The following is a 17,958-nucleotide window of genomic DNA, read 5'->3' on the forward strand; positions in this document are numbered from 1 at the left end:
GTCCATGAACCTATTGAAAACCATATTGCACGGGACTGCTCCGTGCAACACCCTCCAGGCCAAGTTCCCGGTTGAACAAGGGAGGACTCCCGCATAGAGAGCCCTCCATTGGTGGGCTCCGCCTCTGCCGGACTGCAAGATGGCATGACAAGGCGTGTCCATACGGTAGGCGAAGATGGCAAAGTGGAGAGTGTGCAGGAGCAGCCCACACAGGAAACACCTCCGTGCAGAATGAAAAGGCACGGAGGGTATTTCCTCGAGATGGCTCAAGTTGTGAGGCGGCCGGTTCCCGAGGGGAGATTCAGGGCCGGGCGCCGATGAGGAATTCTGTCCAAACGGGGGAATGCTTGGACGGGATCACCCCACGTGCTTGAGCCAACTCGATACACCTAGTGGAGCCGGGGCCCAGTGCCACTTTCACCGACTCGATGGCTTTGACCACGAGCCGGCCGTTGGCCCAAGACAGGTGCCGCGTCAGCTCCTCCAGCACCATCCAGCCCGCTCCTCTGCCATCGAGCAGGTCCCCGACTCTAGTCACCTTGCCAGTCACAGCCCACTCTTTGAGTGTACTCTTTTGATTGGACCAAAAACAAATTACCTGTAAATTAATCAAACTTTAAATAAACCTTAACAAATCAAATTAAAATTGTGTTGTCCGAATTTAATATGCACTCCAGTCCCCACGGTGCCCACCGGTCGCGGACGTACTCAAGCTTGCCGGCGGACACCGCGTGCTCCATATCCAAGGCCACCTGGGCGCGAACATGGCCACGGAATAGAGGCAGGCAATCGGGCTGATCGACCCCCTCGACCGGCCGCTGCCTGGACCAATTGATGGCTTTTTTAGCCAGGCCCAGGAGCAGACCCACGAGGAGGTCCTCCAACCTGCCCGCTCCACTTCGCACCAGCTGACCGTAGATCAAGAACGTGGGACAGAAGTGCAAACAAAAATCGAGGAGCAGCCCCTTCAGGTAATGAAAGAGGGGCTGCAACCTCTCACATTCCGTGTAAACATGAAATATTGACTCGTCCAGGCCGCAGAAAATGCAGGCAGCCTGGGAGTCCGTGAACCTATTTAAAACCAAATTGCAGGGGACTGCTCCGTGCAACACCCTCCAGGCCAAGTCCCTGATAGAACAAGGGAGGACTCCCGCGTAGAGAGCCCTCCATTGGGGACCTCCGCCTCCACCAGCAGGCAAGACAGCATGCCAAGGTTGTGTCCGGACGTCAGGCGAAGATGGCAAAGTGGAGAGTGTGCAGGAGCAGCCCGTACAGGAAACACCTCTTTGCGGAATGAAAAGGCATGGATTCTATTTCCTCGAGATGGCTCAAGTTGTGAGGTGCCGGTTCCCGAGGGGAGTTTCGGGGCTGGGTTCCGATGAGGAATTCTGTCCGAATGGGGGAAAGCTCGGACGGGATCGCCCCACGTGCCCGCGCCGCCTCGATACACCTAGTGGAGCCGGGGCCCAGTGCCACTTTCACCGACTTGATTGCCTTGACCACGAGCCGGACGTTGGCCCAAGACAGGCACCGCACCATCCATCCCGCTCCTCCGCCATCGAGCAGGTCCCCGACTCTAGTCACCTTGCCAGGCACAGCCCACCCTTTGAATGTAACGCCAATGAGCTTGGGTTTTAAGACTTTACTTAGGACTCCAATCATTTCTTTGAACAGAGGGCACGAATTTTGCATGTAGTCCAAAGCATTAGTGCCTGGCGCTAATTCTCCAACTTTGCTAATGCCACCGCCAACTCCTGAGCTATAATTCATTTCTAGCCCTCGTTTATTATCGCTTCCCCACAGATTGTTAAAAGCAGAACATATTTGTATTATTCTTACTGTGATTTCTAACTTTATCGTTTTAATTAAAGGGTGAGGTAAGACCACAATTGTCACTCGAACAGTGACTGCCCACTCAACAGCTGAAGCAGTGAAAACCCAGTCAGCAGCTGGAGCAGTGAAAACCCAGTCAATATCTGGAGCAGTGAAAACCCAGTCAATAGCTGGAGCAGTGAAAACCCAGTCAATAGCTGGAGCAGTGAAAACCCAGTCAATAGCTGGAGCAGTGAAAAGCCAGTCAACAGCTGGAGCAGTGCTCACCCAGTTACTAGCTGGAGCAGTGAAAACCCAGTCAATATCTGGAGCAGTGGAAACCCAGTCACTAGCTGCAGCAGTGAAAACCCAGACAACAGCTGGAGCAGTGCAAACCCAGTCAATAGCTGGTGCAGTGAAAACCCAGTCAATAGATGTTGCACTGAAAACCCAGTCAACATCTGGAGCAGTGAAAACCCAGTCAACAGCTGGAGCAAAGAAAACCCAGTCAACAGCTGGAGCAGTGACAACCCAGTCAACAGCTGGAGCAGTGACAACCCAGTAAACATCTGGTGCAGTGAAAACCCAGTCAACAACTGGAGCAGTGAAAACCCAGTCAACATCTGGTGCAGTGAAAACCCAGTCAACAGCTGGTGCAGTGAAAGCCCAGTCAACAGCTTGTGCAGGGAAAGCCGAGTCAACAGCTGGAGCAGTGGAAACCCACTCCACAGCTGGTGCAGTGAAAGCCCAGACAACAGCTGGTGCAGGGTAAACCCAGTCAATAGCTGGTGCAGGGAAACCCCAGTCAATAGCTGGTGCAGTGAAAACCCAGTCAACAGCTGGCGCAGGGAAAACCCAGTCAGTAGCTCGTGCAGGGAAACCCCAGTCAATAGCTGGTGCAGTGAAAACCCAGTCAACAGCTGGTGCAGGGAAAACCCAGTCAATAGCTGGTGCAGGGAAACCCCAGTCAATAGCTGGTGCAGTGAAAACCACTCAACAGGAGATATAAGGAAAGTCCACACAACAGGAACTTTATTAAAGGCACTGAGACCGCTGGGCACAAGGTGCAGCGCCGGCACAAACAATAGCAGGTGCAGTGAGGGCCCGCTCAGCAGCAGGGGGATCAAATGCCGACCCCTTCTCAGCTCTGTGAAACTGCCCTATTCTCTGCACTGATCAAGACATTTTAGCTGCACGTGGGAGGAAATTGAACGTTCCGTCTAAGAGTCGCGGTTCACTGACCTATCTGTAGTGTCCCGTCAAGGTAATAGGATTGAAAAATAGCAACTAACTTATGATTGGACAAATCAGCCAATGTTAGCAGTGAATTATAACGGCCATGTGTAGAACATTCTGTCTTTTCAACTGAAAGTGAAGAAATGTAAAACTAAACGCTGTTTAAATTTCACCTCCCCCCCGCTCCCGTTTATCGAGATGAGAATATTTCTAATCTTTCGCTATCGACTCGAGGCGGCCGCACACTACTTGTTGGTAACCCGTATGTTTCTATAACAATCAGTTTGTACCTGAACAGATTACTCCAACATCCCGCTCGTGTCCGCAGCCAGGCGGACCAATAACAGGCCCTGATCCTTCTCCAAAGTGAGCATCAAGCGGCGCTGCTGCTGCAGAGCCACAGCCCAGCTCGTTACAAACAGCTTCCGCATTCGGTAAGAACCAGGTCCCATCACCGCAAACTGTGCTCCAGGTTCCAGTCCCGTAAATCTCTAGTCTCCCCGCACAGGGACTGCTCCCATTCACCAGTCTGGGCTTGGCACTTCCTGCCAATTATATTGAAATAGACAGTGTGCAATTTAAGGCGCTTTATATTAAAATGTGGTGAGAGTTTCTGTAATCTCATCAATAATCCGATTGTCCTGTTTATTTAGTCAGGTGAGACAGACCTTAAACACTGGCTTCATTGTGTCAACATGTGAGGGGAAATGTTGTTGTTATCAATTCCTGTCTTATCGTCGTGTATATTATGAATGTTTTTAGATAGTCCCATCTATCCGGTGGTTTTCATTTGAACGTTGAAAATTTAATCCAGGGACGGCAACATTATCGGCACTAAGACGGTGAAATGTTGATGAAATTAAATCAAATGTTTCGGTCACAAAATAGAGGAAGTGTCTAATTATTGTGGGCTGGTGAGGCGTTTTGCTCACTCACACGGACGGATCTTTCAGAGTGCTGAGTAGTGGGAGGACTTAAACTGAATCGCGAGATATGCAGTAATCAGATTCGGCAAATTCAAGAATGACATGGATAAAGACCTGAAGAAAAACGGACCGAGGGCTGGGAAATATCCAGGAGCAGCAGAAGCTCCAGATATCCAGGTATTCCCGGTCCTGTACACCTCTGTGTACTTACTTGTTGGGTGAATTGTTCTAATATAATCCTTCTGGGAAATTAACATCCATTCACCAGTCTCTATACCGGCATTTTTCAGGGACATGTTGAGCACAGCATGATGCCACGACCAGCAAATGGAGTAAATAGATAATACATCTGTGTTAACAGTGACGGGGCGTGAGATATGGGCAAGGCTTGCAGGAGAATTCTCCACTCTTTTACCAGCAGTTCCATGGGATGGTGTGTATTTATTGGAACCGTTTACTGATCTTCTCTAAGATTCTGTCCTTATTGCCGTTTCATTATCTATCTAAGTGTCAAAATAGTAAATTCAGGCAGCTGTGGGGTCTTACAGTGTAGTTCCTCCCGTGCTGCCCACAGTAACCGCGGACCCATTGCCCAGGCTCCCCGAGGCTGAGAAACCTCCCTCCCCAGTCTCAGATTCATAGTCTGTGGATAATATCAGATCGCACAACAAGCGATTAGTGCAGGCGCACAGCCGGGCTCACGGCGCATGCCCGGTAGCGGCTGTTGGGTTGAGAATGGAGAGTTGGATTGAGATTGTGACATTTCCAGCCGGTCAGCTCAATCACTGCGGCTTTGGGGCAAATCTCAATGGAAACTTGTTCTGTCTGCATTGTAAATGTGCCGAGTGTCAGGTATTTACTGCTCCCGGTGGGGGTGTTTATTATATATAATAACTAGCTGAAGTGCCCAGCAGTGCCGAGGGTCTTTTGAGGGCATGTTGTTGTTGGAAGAGAGAGAGAGAATGACTGGGGGGAAGAGAGAGAGCGACTGGGGCGAAGAGAGTGAGCGACTGGGGGGAAGAGAGAGCGCGACTGGGGGGAAGAGAGAGAGCGACTGGGGGGAAGAGAGAGAGTGACGGGGGGAAGAGAGAGAGCGACTGGGGGGAAGAGAGAGAGCGACTGGGGGGGAGAGAGAGAGCGATTGGGGGGAAGAGAGAGAGAGAGACTGGTGGGAAGGCAGAGAGCGACTGGGGGGAAGAGAGAGAGCGACTGGGGGAAAGAAAGCGCGACTGGGGGGGAGAGAGAGAGCGATTGGGGGGAAGAGAGAGAGAGAGACTGGTGGGAAGGCAGAGAGCGACTGGGGGGAAGAGAGAGAGCGACTGGGGGAAAGAAAGCGCGACTGGGGGAAAGTGAGAGCTCGATTGGGGGGAAGAGAGAGAGCGACTGGGGGGAAGGAAGGGGGGAAAGGGGGGAATGGGGGGAAGGGGAGGGGGGAAAGGGGAGGGGATGGGGGAAAGGGGAGGGGGGAAAGGGGAGGGAATGGGGAAGGGGGGAGGGGAGGGGGAAGGGGGGAGGGGAGGAGGGGAGGGGGAAGGGGGGAGGGGTGGAGGGAGGGGAAAGGGGAGGGGGTGGGGAGGGGGAGAAGGAGGGGGGAGGGGGAGGGGAAGGGGAGGGGGGAGGGAGGAATGGGGAGGGGGCAGGGGTGGAAGAGGGGAGGGGAGGGGGAGGGTGGAGGGGGGAGAAAGGTGAGGGGGGAAGGGGAGGGGGAAAGGGAGGGGAGGGGGAAAGGGAGGGGAGGGGGGCAGTGGAAGGGAAGGGGAGGCGGGGGAAGGGAGGGGAGGGGGAAAGGGGATGGGAGGGTAGGGAAGGGGAGCGGGCGGGGTGAAGGGGGAGGGGGGAAGGGGGAGGGGGAGAAGGCGGGGGGAGGGGAGTGGGGAGGGGGGAGGGGGATGGGAGGGGGAGAGGAGGGAAGGGGGAGAGGGAGAGGGGGAGGGGGAGGGGGTGAGTGGGAGAGGAGGGGAGGGGTGGGGGAGGTGGGGCAAGGCGGGGAGGCAAAAGTGAGGGGGGAGCCAGCAGACCGTCTCCGCTCTTCCGGCGTTGGCTCCGCTGAGCTCCGTGCCACCCCACGCACTGACATGTCGAGCGCAGCGCCCCGGTCAGCCCAAGCCCCGCCCTCCCGAGGCTGGGCCAGGCGGCTTGAGACGGCCGATTGCCACTGGCCGGGCCCGGTTGCCTTGGTAACCCTCCTCCCCTCTCCGCCTCCCGATCTCTGGGACCGGGCCTGGGCATGAGCGGCTTGAGATGGCCGATTGCGGGTGGCGAGCCCGGTTGCCAGGGTATCCCTCTCCACTCCGCCTCCCCTCCCGAGCCCCGCCCCCCCCCCCCCGAATGAAGCGCCAGGAGCTTGCAGTGAGCCCAGCCAGCCTTTACCAAGATGGCTGGCCGCTGGTTCGGAATCGGGCCCAGCGGGGGGGGGCGGGTGATGGGTGGGAGGAGCTTGCCACAATACAATTGCCTCGGGTCCAGCATGGCTGGCAACAGACGCCCAGGCTTCGAGGCCTACCTGCAAAAACTGGGAAAGGTAGGAAAATTAATGAGATTAGATAAAAGATTTAGAAAGTAATTAACTTTAAATAAAAAAAATATTTGTTTTAAAAGCAACTTTTTTTTTAATAGACGCAGAAAGCGGGAAAAAGAAATGTAAAGTTTGGAATCAAGATGGTGGCGGCTCACCTCGGTTCAGAAGGATAAGGCCTGCCCACACACGCACCGATTGGTTGACCATCAGGTCACCGAAGCATAAGATTGGACAATCGTCCTGTCACTCGACTCTAGGAGGGCCCGCCCGCATGCGCGACGAAACCGCCCCCGCCATGCAGCGATTGGTCGACCATCGGGTCGCTCGACCGTACGATTGGTCGAACTTAATGTCACTCTATGCTAATGAGCGGATAATGAGATGCTAATGAGCGGAATTTGGACTTTTTTTGATACAGCGGCCGCAATTTCTTTCTCGCCGAAAAGTAAATACGCTTATGACCGTATCGGAATCGTAAGCTATCTTTTGATGGAACGCACGTGTCGGTATGCTCTATAACTTTAGAGTGTATAGCTGGACAGACACACCGAAGGACAGACAGACAGACAGATCTATCCTTTCATATATATAGATGCCCGGCGGTGCCGAGGCTTTTGAGAGGGCATGTTGTTGTTGGTATTGAGAGAGAGAGCGACTGGGGGGGAAGAGAGAGAACGACTGGGGGGAAGAGAGAGAGCGACTGGGGGAAGAGAGAGAGTGACTGGGGGGAAGAGAGAGCAACTGGGGGAAGAGAGAGAGCGACTGGGGGAGGAGAGAGAGCGACTGGGGGGAATAGTGAGAGCGACAGGGGGGAAGAGAGAGAGCGACTGGGGAAAGAGAGAGAGCAACTGGGGCAAAGAGAGAGAGCGACAGGGGCGAAGAGAGAGAGCCATTGGAGCGAAGACAGAGAGCGACTGGGGCGAAGACAGAGAGCGACTGGGGGGAAGACAGAGAGCGACTGGGGGGAAGACAGAGAGCGACTGGGGGGAAGAGAGAGACAGAGCGACTTGGGGAAGAGAGAGAGAGAGCGACTGGGGGGAAGAGAGAGAGAGTGACTGGGGGGAAGAGAGAGAGAGAGCGACTGGGGGGAAGAGAGAGAGCGACTGAGGGAAGAGAGAGAGCGACTGGGGGGAAGAGAGAGAGCGACAGGGGGGAAGAGAGAGAGCGACTGGGGGGAAGAGAGAGAGCGACTGGGGGGAAGAGAGAGAGCGACTGGGGGGAAGAGAGAGAGCGACTGGGGGGAAGAGAGAGAGCGACTGGGGGAAGAGAGAGAGCGACTGGGGGAAGAGAGAGAGCGACTGGGGGGAAGAGATAGAGCGACTGGGGGGGAAGAGAGCGAGCGACTGCGGGGAAGAGAGAGAGCGACTGGGGGGAAGAGAGAGAGCGACTGGGGGGAAGAGAGGGAGCGACGGGGGGAAGAGAGAGAGTGCCTGGGGGAAGAGAGAGAGCGACTGCGGGGAAGAGAGAGAGCGACTGTGGGGAAGAGAGACAGCGACTCGGGGGCAGAGAGACTGACTGGGGGGAAGAGAGAGAGCGACTGGGGGGAAGAGAGAGCGCGACGGGGGGAAGAGAGAGCGCGACTGGGGGGAAGAGAGAGCGCGACTGGGGGGAAGAGAGAGCGCGACTGGGGGGAAGGGGGGGGAGGGGGGAAAGGGGGAAGCGGAGCGGGGGAAGGGGAGGGAAAGGGAAGGGAAAGCGGAAAGGGGAGGGGGGAAGGGGAAGGTGGGGAAAGGGAAGGGGAGGGGGAAAGGGGAGGGAGTAAAGGGGAGGGGGGAAAGGGGAGGGGGGAAAGGCGAGGGGGGAAAGGGGAGGGGGAAAGGGGAGGGGAAAGGGGGGAGGGGTGAGAAAGGGGAGGGGAGTGGGTGAAAGTGGATGGGAGGGGGGGAAAGGGGAGTGGAGGGGGGAAAGGGGGTGGAATGGGCGGAAGGGGTGGGAAAGGGAAGGGGAGGGGGGAAGGGGAGGGGGGAAGGGGAAGGGGGGAAACGGGAGGGGAGGGCGGGAAGGGGGCAAAGGTGAGGGGAGAAAGGGGAGGGGAAGGGGGGAAAGTGTCCGATGGAAAGGGGAGGGGGAAAGGGGAAGGGAGGGGAGAGGGGGAGAGGGGGAAAGGGGGGAGGGTGGAAATTGGGGGAGGGGTTGGGAAAGGGGAGGGGAGTTGGGGGAAATGGGGTGGAGGAGGGGAATGGGGGGAGGGTGGAAAGGGGTGGGAGGGGGAGGAAATGGGGGTAGGGGGAAAGGGGGGGAGGGGTGGGAAGGGGGGAGGGGGAAAGGGGGGAGAGGTGTGGAAAGGGGGGGAAAGGGGGAAAATGGGATGGGAGAGGGGGGAAATGTGGGAAAGGGGGGAGGGGGAAAGGGGGGGAAAGGGGGGGATGGGGGAGAGGGAGGGGGGCTCTCCCCTCTGCTGGCGATGGCTCCACTGAGCTCCGTGCCGCCCCACACACTGACATGCCGCGCGCAGCGCCCCGGTCAGCCCGAGCCCCGCCCTCCCGAGGCCGGGCTAGGCAGCTTGAGACGGCCGATTGCGGCTGGCCGGGCCCGGTTGCCGGGCTAACCCTCTCTGCTCCCCCTCCCCTCCCGAGCCCCGCCCCCCACCCCGAATGAAGCGCCAGGAGCTTGCAGTGAGCCCAGCCAGCCTTTACCAAGATGGCTGGCCACTGATTCGAAATCAGGCCCAGCGGGGGGGGGCGGGGGGGTGAGGGGTGAGGGGTGTTGGGAGCTTGCCACAAAACAATTGCCTAGCGTCCAGCATGGCTGGCAACAGACACCCAGGCTTCGAGGGCTACCTGCAAAAACGGGGAAAGGTAGGAAAATTAAAGAGATTAGATAAAACATTAGAAAGTAATTAACTTTTTTAAAAACAATATGTGTTTTAAAAGCAACTTTTTTTTTATAGACGCAGAAAGCGGGAAAAAGAAATGAAAAGTTTGGAATCACGATGGTGGCGACTCACCTCGGTTCAGAACAATAAGGCCCGCCCACACATGCACCGATTGGTCGACCGTCAGGTCACCGAAGCGTAGGTTTGGTCAATCGTCCCATCACTCGACTCTAAGAGGGCCCGCCCGCACACGCCAAGAACCCGCCCACACCACGCAGTGATTGGTGGACCATTGGGTCGCTCGACCGTACGATTAGTCGACCGCGACGTCACTCGATGCTAATGAGCGGGTAATGAGATGCTAATGAGAGGAATTTTGAAAGTTTTTTGGATACCGCGGGTGCAATTTTTTTCTCGCCGAAACATAAATACCCTTACGACCGTTCTGGAATCGTAAGCTTTCTTTTGATGTAACGCACGTGTAGGTATGCTCTATAACTTTATAGTGTATAGCCGGACAGACACACCGAAGGACAGACAGACAGACAGACAGACAGACGTATCCTTTAATATATATAGACTAGCTGAAGTGCCCGGCGGTGCCGAGGCTTTTTCGAGGGCATGTTGTTGTTGGAAGAGAGAGAGAGAGAGTGACTGGGGGGGGGGGAGAGAGAGAGAGAGAGAGAGCGCGACTGGGGGGGGGAAGAGAGAGAGCGACTGGGGGGTAGAGAGAGAGCGACTGGGGGGTAGAGAGAGAGCGACTGGGGGGTAGAGAGAGAGCACGGGTGGGGGGAAGGGAGGGCAGGGGGGGAAGGGAGGGTGGGGGGAAGGGAGGGGGGGAAGGGAGGGCGGGGGGGAAGGGGGGACTTGGGGAAGGGAGGGCGGGGGGCAATGGAAGGGGGACGGGGGCCGGGGGGGAAGGCGGGGCGGGGGGGAAGGGAGGGGTGGAGGGAGAGCGGGGGGGGAGGGAGGAAGGGAGGGCTTGAGGCTGAGAGGCAGGCACGGCCACGCCCGATTGCCAGGGTAACCCTGCCGCACCGCCCCGCACTGCCGAGAGCCGCGCTCTCCGAGCCCCGCCCCCCCCGGCCGAGAGCCGCGCTCTCCGAGCCCCCCCCCCGGCCGAGAGCCGCGCTCTCCAAGCCCCGCCCCCCCCCGGCCGATGCCGCGCTCTCCAAGCCCTGCCCCCCCGGCCGAGAGCCGCGCTCTCCAAGCCCAGCACCCCCTGGCCGAGAGCCGCGCTCTCCAAGCCCCGCCCACCCGGACGAGTGCCGCGCTCTCCAAGCCCCACCCCCCTGGAGAGCCGCGCTCTCCAAGCCCCGCCCCCCCCGGCCGAGAGCCGCGCTCTCCAAGCCCCAGCCGGCCCGCACTCCCGTTGCCGGGGTAACCCGATCCGCACTCTCGAGAGCCCCGCCCCCCCCTCCCCGCCCGAGCCGAGCGCGGAACAGAGTCTCACCTGCTCCTGCTGCGCGTGCACCCTGACCCTCGTGGCTGACGCCGTTGCCCCGGGTAACGTGACACGGGGGGGGGTTGTGTGGTAAGGAGCTTAGCAGCAGCCCAGTTACCTAGCTCAGGCCTGGCTGGGCAAGAAAGGCCCAGGCTTTCAGGCCTAATAAAAAAACGGGCAAAGGTAGGAAAAAGAATGTTCAGGTGAGATAAAATATTTATAAATGAGTGATTTATTTTAAAAGAATTTAATACTAATAAATTGAATTTTATTTTGCTGGAAATGTATATTTGAAAACAAAGACGCAGAAAGCAGGAAAAAGAATGGAAGCAAGATGGCAGCTACTCACCTCGGTTCAGAACGATAAAGCCCGTCGACCGTCAGGTGACCAAAGCGTCGGATTGGTCAATCGTCCCGTCACTCGACCGTAGGAGGGCCCGGCCGCACGCGGCAGCAAGCCGCCGTACGATTGGTCGACCTCGAGGTCACTCTGTCGCTAATGAGCGGATAATGAGATGCTAATGAGCGGAACGTTGAAGGTTTTTCAGATACCGCGGGCGCGATTTTAGCCCGGCCGAAACGTAAATACACTTAAAACCGTCTCGGAAGCGTAAGCTTTCTTTGGAGGTAACGCGCGCGTAGGTACGCCCTGTAACTTTCGAGCGCACAGCCCGACAGACGCACAGGCGATGACAGACAGAATGACAGACAGAATGACAGAATGACAGACAGACAGACAGACAGGCAGGCAGATGTACCGATTTATATATATAGATAAGTAATATAATTTAACACAAACAGTAATCCTAATATTAATAATATAAATTTAATAATAATCAGGGAATACTGGAATTATAATCTCTCGCTTTCCGGGGATGGACAGACGCTGTTTATTTTACTTCCGCTTTCTTCCGTAAACGATCAGAGGCGGTGGGAGATGAGAGGCAGAAGAAAGATTTTTACCTGCGCAGATGACGCCGGCATCCCAGGAGTGTGACAAGGAATAGTGACCCCATTGAGCCGAATCACACATCCGCAGAGTGGCCTCGGTCCCGCCGCAGTGAACATTCCACGTCACAATGGGTCCGGACCCTTCCCCAAAGTGAGCCCCGCCCGGTCTTGACAGCGCGGCCCCACAGCCCAGCTCCTGGCACACAACAGCGGCGTCCCATAGGTCCCAGAGACCACCATACACAGTCCCCCACTGTCCCCTGTAGTGACTCTCCAGTCTCCCAGCGCACGGACTGCCCCCATTCACCAGTCTCAGCTTCACCGTCTCTGTAAAATATCAGAAATAACATCAAGCGGTTAGAGTGTATTAAACCCACAGTCTCCCAGCGCACGCACCGCCCCCATTCACCAGGCAAGAGGGACCATGTGAGGAATCAGTGGGAACATCAGACTGTGCCCAGACCCCGAATAAAACCCGGAGTAAATATTAAACATGGCAAAAGGGAGAGGAAAGTACTAATAAACGGTGTAAACGAGCAGGGAACCGGGAGTCAGCGGGAAGTTCCCAGCAGCAGAGCGGCTCCCACGGGGTCGGGGTGGCGATTGGCTCAGAATATATTCCAGCCTCCAGAGGTTGAGAAAAAGGCGTGGCTGCAATGGTCAGCTGTCCATCATGATCAGTACCGATTGGCCAAGGTAGTGCGAGCTCAGCCCCAGTGAGGATTGGAAGAAATTCCCCCCAATCCCCGGAGACAATAGAGGAAGAGGCGGGGCTGGATGGTCATGTGATCCTAATGTCAGCACTGATTGGTGAGGTGGAAAGTGAGAGCTGCTGTGGGACCGGCAGCAGTGTCAGTGGAGCCGGCCCTTCACACTCTGCCCTTCAGGGCCCCGTTTATTGTCGCTCTGCATGAAGGCAGCAGCCGCCTCTCAGCTGGAATTAAAGATCTTTAGTAACAGTCCACGGGAAACAATCTTCCCATCCGAGGGACACACGAGGAGCTGGTTAATCGGTGATCGAAAAGACGCTGAGATTGTCACCCAGCCTTAATATTCAATGGGATGGATCAGAGCAGAGAGATACCAGATAAAGTAAAAATGGAAAGCGATTACCTGACGGGTCAGCCTGACTGTTCCCAGGTCTGCCTGAAATGAGACATTGAGAATTATAGTTCGCTGGGGCAAGAAATTAATAAAAATGTCAGAAAGAAAACGCACACATACAACGAACTGTGGGGTAACAATTCCAGTCTCGTTGTGAAAATCTGAAACGGGCCTTTGATTTCATCTGTTCTTCATTACTTATAAAACCTCAAATACAATCTATGTAGCAAGCTGACATTTGTAAAGTGCCAACAGTTTATCGAGAATTGTTTTCACACAAACACACACTGACACCTGGGAACACTCTCTCCTTGTGGTGACAGTGCTCGGGCCCCATGTATTACCAGTGTTTAGGTGCCCAGAGAAGGCGGTGGTGATGGACCTGCTCCTTGTAGAATCAGAGAATGACACAGCACAGATGGAGGACTTTCGGCCCATCCTGCCTGTGCTGGCTCTTTGAAATGCGATCCAATTAATCCCTGTCCCCTGCCCTTTCCCCTTAGCCCTGAAAATTAGTGGTGACGGTGCTCTGACAATTTTTTACCCGTGTGTAGTTGCCCTGAGCAGGTGGTGGTGATGATGAGCATTGCAGCTCTTTTAACAGCTGCAGTGCTCTTCATCTTCATATTAGGTAGTCCCTCGGAACTGAGGATGACTTGGTTCCGCACTAAAAATGAGTTCTCAGGTGACTGCTTAGTCCAATTATGGACCTACAGTCTCTGTCATAGGTGGGGCCGACGATGGTTGAAGGGGCAGGTGGGTGTAGTTCTCGGGTTGACGTGCGCTCCTTCCACTGCTTGTGCTTCGCTTCTGTTTGCTCCTGGCAAAGAGACTCGAGGTGTTCGGTGATTTCCCGAATGCTTCTCCTCCACTTTGTGCGGTCTTGTGCCAGGAATTCCCAATTGCAAGTGGAGATGTTGCACTTTTTCAAGGAGGCTTTGAGGGTGTCCTGGGGCTCTCTTGCCGTGTCGGAGCTCCGAGTAGAGTGCTTGCTTTGGGAGTTTCGTATCAGGCATGCGGACGATGTGGCCCATCCATCAGAGCTGATCAAACATGGTCAAAGCTTCGATGCTGGGGATGTTGGCCTGAGCGAGAACACTGACTTTGGTGTGTCTATGCTGCCAATGGATTGGCAGGATCTTGCGGAGGCAGCGTTGGTTTTATCTCTCCAGGGATTTGAGGTGCCTCCTGTACATGGTGCATGTCTCTGAAGCTTACAGGAGGGCAGGTATCACTACTGCTCTGTAGACCATGAGCTTGGTGCTGTGTTTGAGGTCCTGGTCATCAAACACTCACTTCCTCAGGCGACCGAAGGCGGCGCTGGCACACTGGCAGTGTTGGACCTCGTTACCGACATCTGCCTTTGTTGACAGTAGGCTTCCGAGGTATAGAAAGTGTTCCACATTGTCCAAGGCCTCGTCATCGATTTTGATAATCGGGGAGCAGTACTGTGTGGCGGGGGCAGCTTGGTAGAGAACCTTTGTCTTATGGATGTTTAGTGTAAGGTCAATGCTCTCGTAAGCTTCAGTGAAGGTGTTCACAATGGTTTGGAGGTCGACCTCCGAGTGCGCGCAGACGCAAGCATCGTCTGCATACTGTAACTCAATGACAGGGGATGGGTCAACTTTGGATCTGGACTAGAGGTGACGGAGGTTGAACAGTTTCCCGTTTGTTCTGTAGATTAGCTCCACTCCAGCAGGGAACTTACTGAGGGTGAGATGGAGCATTGCCGCAAGGAAGATTGAGAAGAACGTTGTTGCCATACCACAGCCTTGCTTGATACCGATCCATACGTGAATTGGGTTTGTGTTGGATCCATTGGTCAGTGTAACGCCTTGCATGTCATCATGAATTATGCGGGGGATGGTGACAAAATTTTGGGTGCAGCCAAATTTGAAGGCGCTCTCACAGTGATTTTAAGTAGCGAAGTATAGGATTCCCGTGCAAAGTTCAGGATGGAATATTAGTATAATTTAAATTAAATTATAGATTATATTATTGTGTGATGAGTTTCAGAGCCTTTTAGTTTAATTCAATGTTTTCCATGTGGAAATGTCAAAGCTTCCATAAAGTTGTAATTGGAAGTTTCTGTTACCTATTTTATTTCTAAATTCCTGAAACAAATCAAAATGAACCGTTGGTTAGACAGGTTCACACCTCCTATCTCTGTGCTAGCTGTTCCTCATTAAGTTCCAGCTGAGCGAATTCTCTTGTAACCTGTCCTCACCGATTGGTCCATCATTTTACCCGTTAATGATGTTCGGTTAATGGTCCTCTCATTTACTGGTTAATCTTTGCTCCTTTTTAAAATGCAGCCAATATGTTGACCTGCTCCCAGCCCCCGTGATGATACTGTGTCCCACAGATCTCCAGGTCTCTTTCTATTCTAAATGTTATATACTAGAGACAGTGTGTTGACCTGCTCCCCATCCCGCTGATGATATTTTGCCCTCCAGATCACCTGGTCTCTTTCTATTCCCTAGGTTATATATTACAGACAACGTGACACCGATTCTTGTCCTCAGCTGCGTTTGTCAAGGATTCTTGATTGAGAGCAGTTTCCAAACAGAATCTCTCTGGTCTCGTTCAGGTCCGGGTTCTGAAAGGTTGACATAGCATTACAAGCTTCCACTCCAGGAGAGCCTCAGCAGTCCTGAACAACACTCTCCTGTCCTGCACATTCATCATTTATTGTTATCCATTGACAGACTAGTGGGAATAATCTTTCTGTATTTACTCAAAAACTTTAATAACTCAACGTTTCTGTTAGAATTGGTGATTGTGAGATTACAAAATAGAGTCAATACACAGCGTTTATATGAAAGTTCTTCTCCTGTCAGATTATCAGGTGTGTCGAGAATTACAAAAAAATTATTTTATATTAAACTATATCAAGTCCAACTTGAACAACATTCACAATTAAATGAGTTCCCGTTGGGTTTATGAAGCAAATGAATTGAAAATCTTTAATTGCACGTTAAAACCTCCAGTAAAACACCAGAGGGAGCTCACACCAAACAATCCCGACTCTGAGCATTAACAGCGCAAAGAATAATTTCGAACAAAATATCTCCATAGCCCTTAACTAGTGCCTGGATAAAAGTTACCATGGTTAGAAAATCAACAAAGACGCATCGAATGTTGACAAGAACAGGACAAAGTGCTCTGATCGCTATCTGCCATAGTTAAATATACAAACAAAATCAGGATTTGTTACACAAAGCTACCAGAGCATGGGACATGTGGAATGAGATAGAGAAACAATCCCGCTATCTCATTAAATACTACATGACACTATATAAATCTATGGAGCAATTGGAGGAATAATAAGAAACAAGTCCCTATAACTCATTAAACAAAACATGACACAGCATATAAAGTATGGGACATGTGGAAGGAGATTGAGAAATATATCCCGTTATCTCATTAAACACTACATGATTCTGTAGAAAAGTTATGGACCATTTGGAAAGAGACTGAGAAACATTAATTATTACTTGACATTGTTCATCCAAATGTATGAAATAGAAAGCTTAATTTAATATAAAAAGCTCATAGCTTAGACGATCCTCACTAAATAAACAAAAATACTCATACAGCAAATCGTAGGGAGGTTTAGGATATTTCAATAGCATCATTTTTGACGAGTGTACTTGAAAAGAGCTCAATTAATAATGATTACTAACTGAAGCAATATAGGTTTCACCTCTAGTTAATATCTAACTTTACAATATATATAGTCCTTGTCCAACACTCCAACGCTGAACAAATTATCTTTTAAAAAATAGGTCAATTCTCTGTATCACATGCGGTCAGACAGCACTTCTAGTGAGAAATATCTGTGACAGAAATGTGTGTGTGTGTTCAGTCGGCAGTAGGTGCAGCTTTGACTGGTGTTCTACACTCAGAGAGTTCACTTACACCCCAGACTCCGATACATTCTATTCTAACAGTGAATGCGCTCTGCTTCCAATAGGCTCGGTTTTAAACCCCACTGGAATATCAACTCCAGTCTGCTCTGTCTATACGGGAGCCGCAGGGAACAAAATAGAGCAAACTGGTGTGGAATTTGTGCTCGATTTCGATTTTAAATCTAAATTTGGCACAAATCTCCTCTGAAAATTAAAGTAAGTGTTAATCAGATGCAATATATAATACACCTGTTTATTGACACAGACAGAGTTGAACAATTGTTTGCAATTTGAAGTTGATGGAACTTTCAAATCAATGAACAACCCAAAATATATATTAAATTAAAATTGTACAAATTAAATAACACATTGCAATATTCACTTCATACGATCCCAATGAATGACACATTAATATGCCCATTATCTGTAAATTGAATTTGATCAGCATGCGATTTGTGAAAATGATTCAGGGAGTGATGTACATTTCATGTTTTTTCTCCGTTCTATGATTTGCAGAAAATGTTCTTTAAATCTACAAAACAGAATTTTAGTATCCAATCAGTTTTATTATATCAAATAAAATGAATCACGGTAACATATTTCTTTAAATGTAAAATGTATCTGATAACAGTGCGAGAAGGTTTCCCTGTCAGTAAACCAGATTTTGTTAAAGAAGGAGATTAATAAATATAACTAAACACACACTGGAAACAGCGAGAAAATGACTGAAGTAATCGACCGACAAACTCAGCAAAAGGTATCGAGCAGTAGGAAAGAGATTGAGAAACCAGTCCCGAAATCTCATTAAACACTACATATAAATATATGAAATAGAATGTTTAATTTCAGATAAAAGTTCATAATTTTGAAGATCATCACTGACTAAACAACAATATGCACAATCCCAGAGAGTTTGGAAATTTCAGTAACATTTTTTGGAGGGTAAACTTAACAATGATTATACTGTTAATTAATGCAAATTGAAACAATATTGGTTCCACGTCTAGTTAGTATTTAACAATATTGAAATTAATTCTCCAACGTTCTAATACTGAATAAACTATTTAAAATAGTTCAGTTCACTGAAACACACGGGGTCAGACAGCACTTCTGGTGAGAAATATTTGTGACAGAAATGTGTATGTGGGTTCAGTCGGCAGTAAGTGCAGCTTTGACTGGTATTCTAAACTCAGTGAGTTCACTTACACCCCAGACTCTGATACACTCTATTCTAACAGTGA

The 17,958-nt window shown here is 51.9% G+C and overlaps 1 protein-coding gene and 1 pseudogene across 1 annotated transcript in view; one reads left to right on the forward strand and one right to left on the reverse strand.

Annotated features, from left to right (window-relative positions):
* The window catches only part of LOC147098145 (scavenger receptor cysteine-rich domain-containing protein DMBT1-like), a 530,447-nt gene that overhangs the window by 328,265 nt on the left and 184,224 nt on the right, over positions 1 to 17,958 (forward strand). The window lies entirely within an intron of this gene.
* LOC147098148 (scavenger receptor cysteine-rich type 1 protein M130-like) overlaps positions 1 to 17,958 on the reverse strand; it is a 188,131-nt pseudogene that overhangs the window by 32,568 nt on the left and 137,605 nt on the right.

This window comes from Somniosus microcephalus, chromosome 30 (genome assembly GCF_052327205.1).
Source record: "Somniosus microcephalus isolate GS21.2 chromosome 30, FLI_Smic_1.0, whole genome shotgun sequence".
NCBI classification, from domain to species: Eukaryota; Metazoa; Chordata; class Chondrichthyes; order Squaliformes; family Somniosidae; genus Somniosus; species Somniosus microcephalus.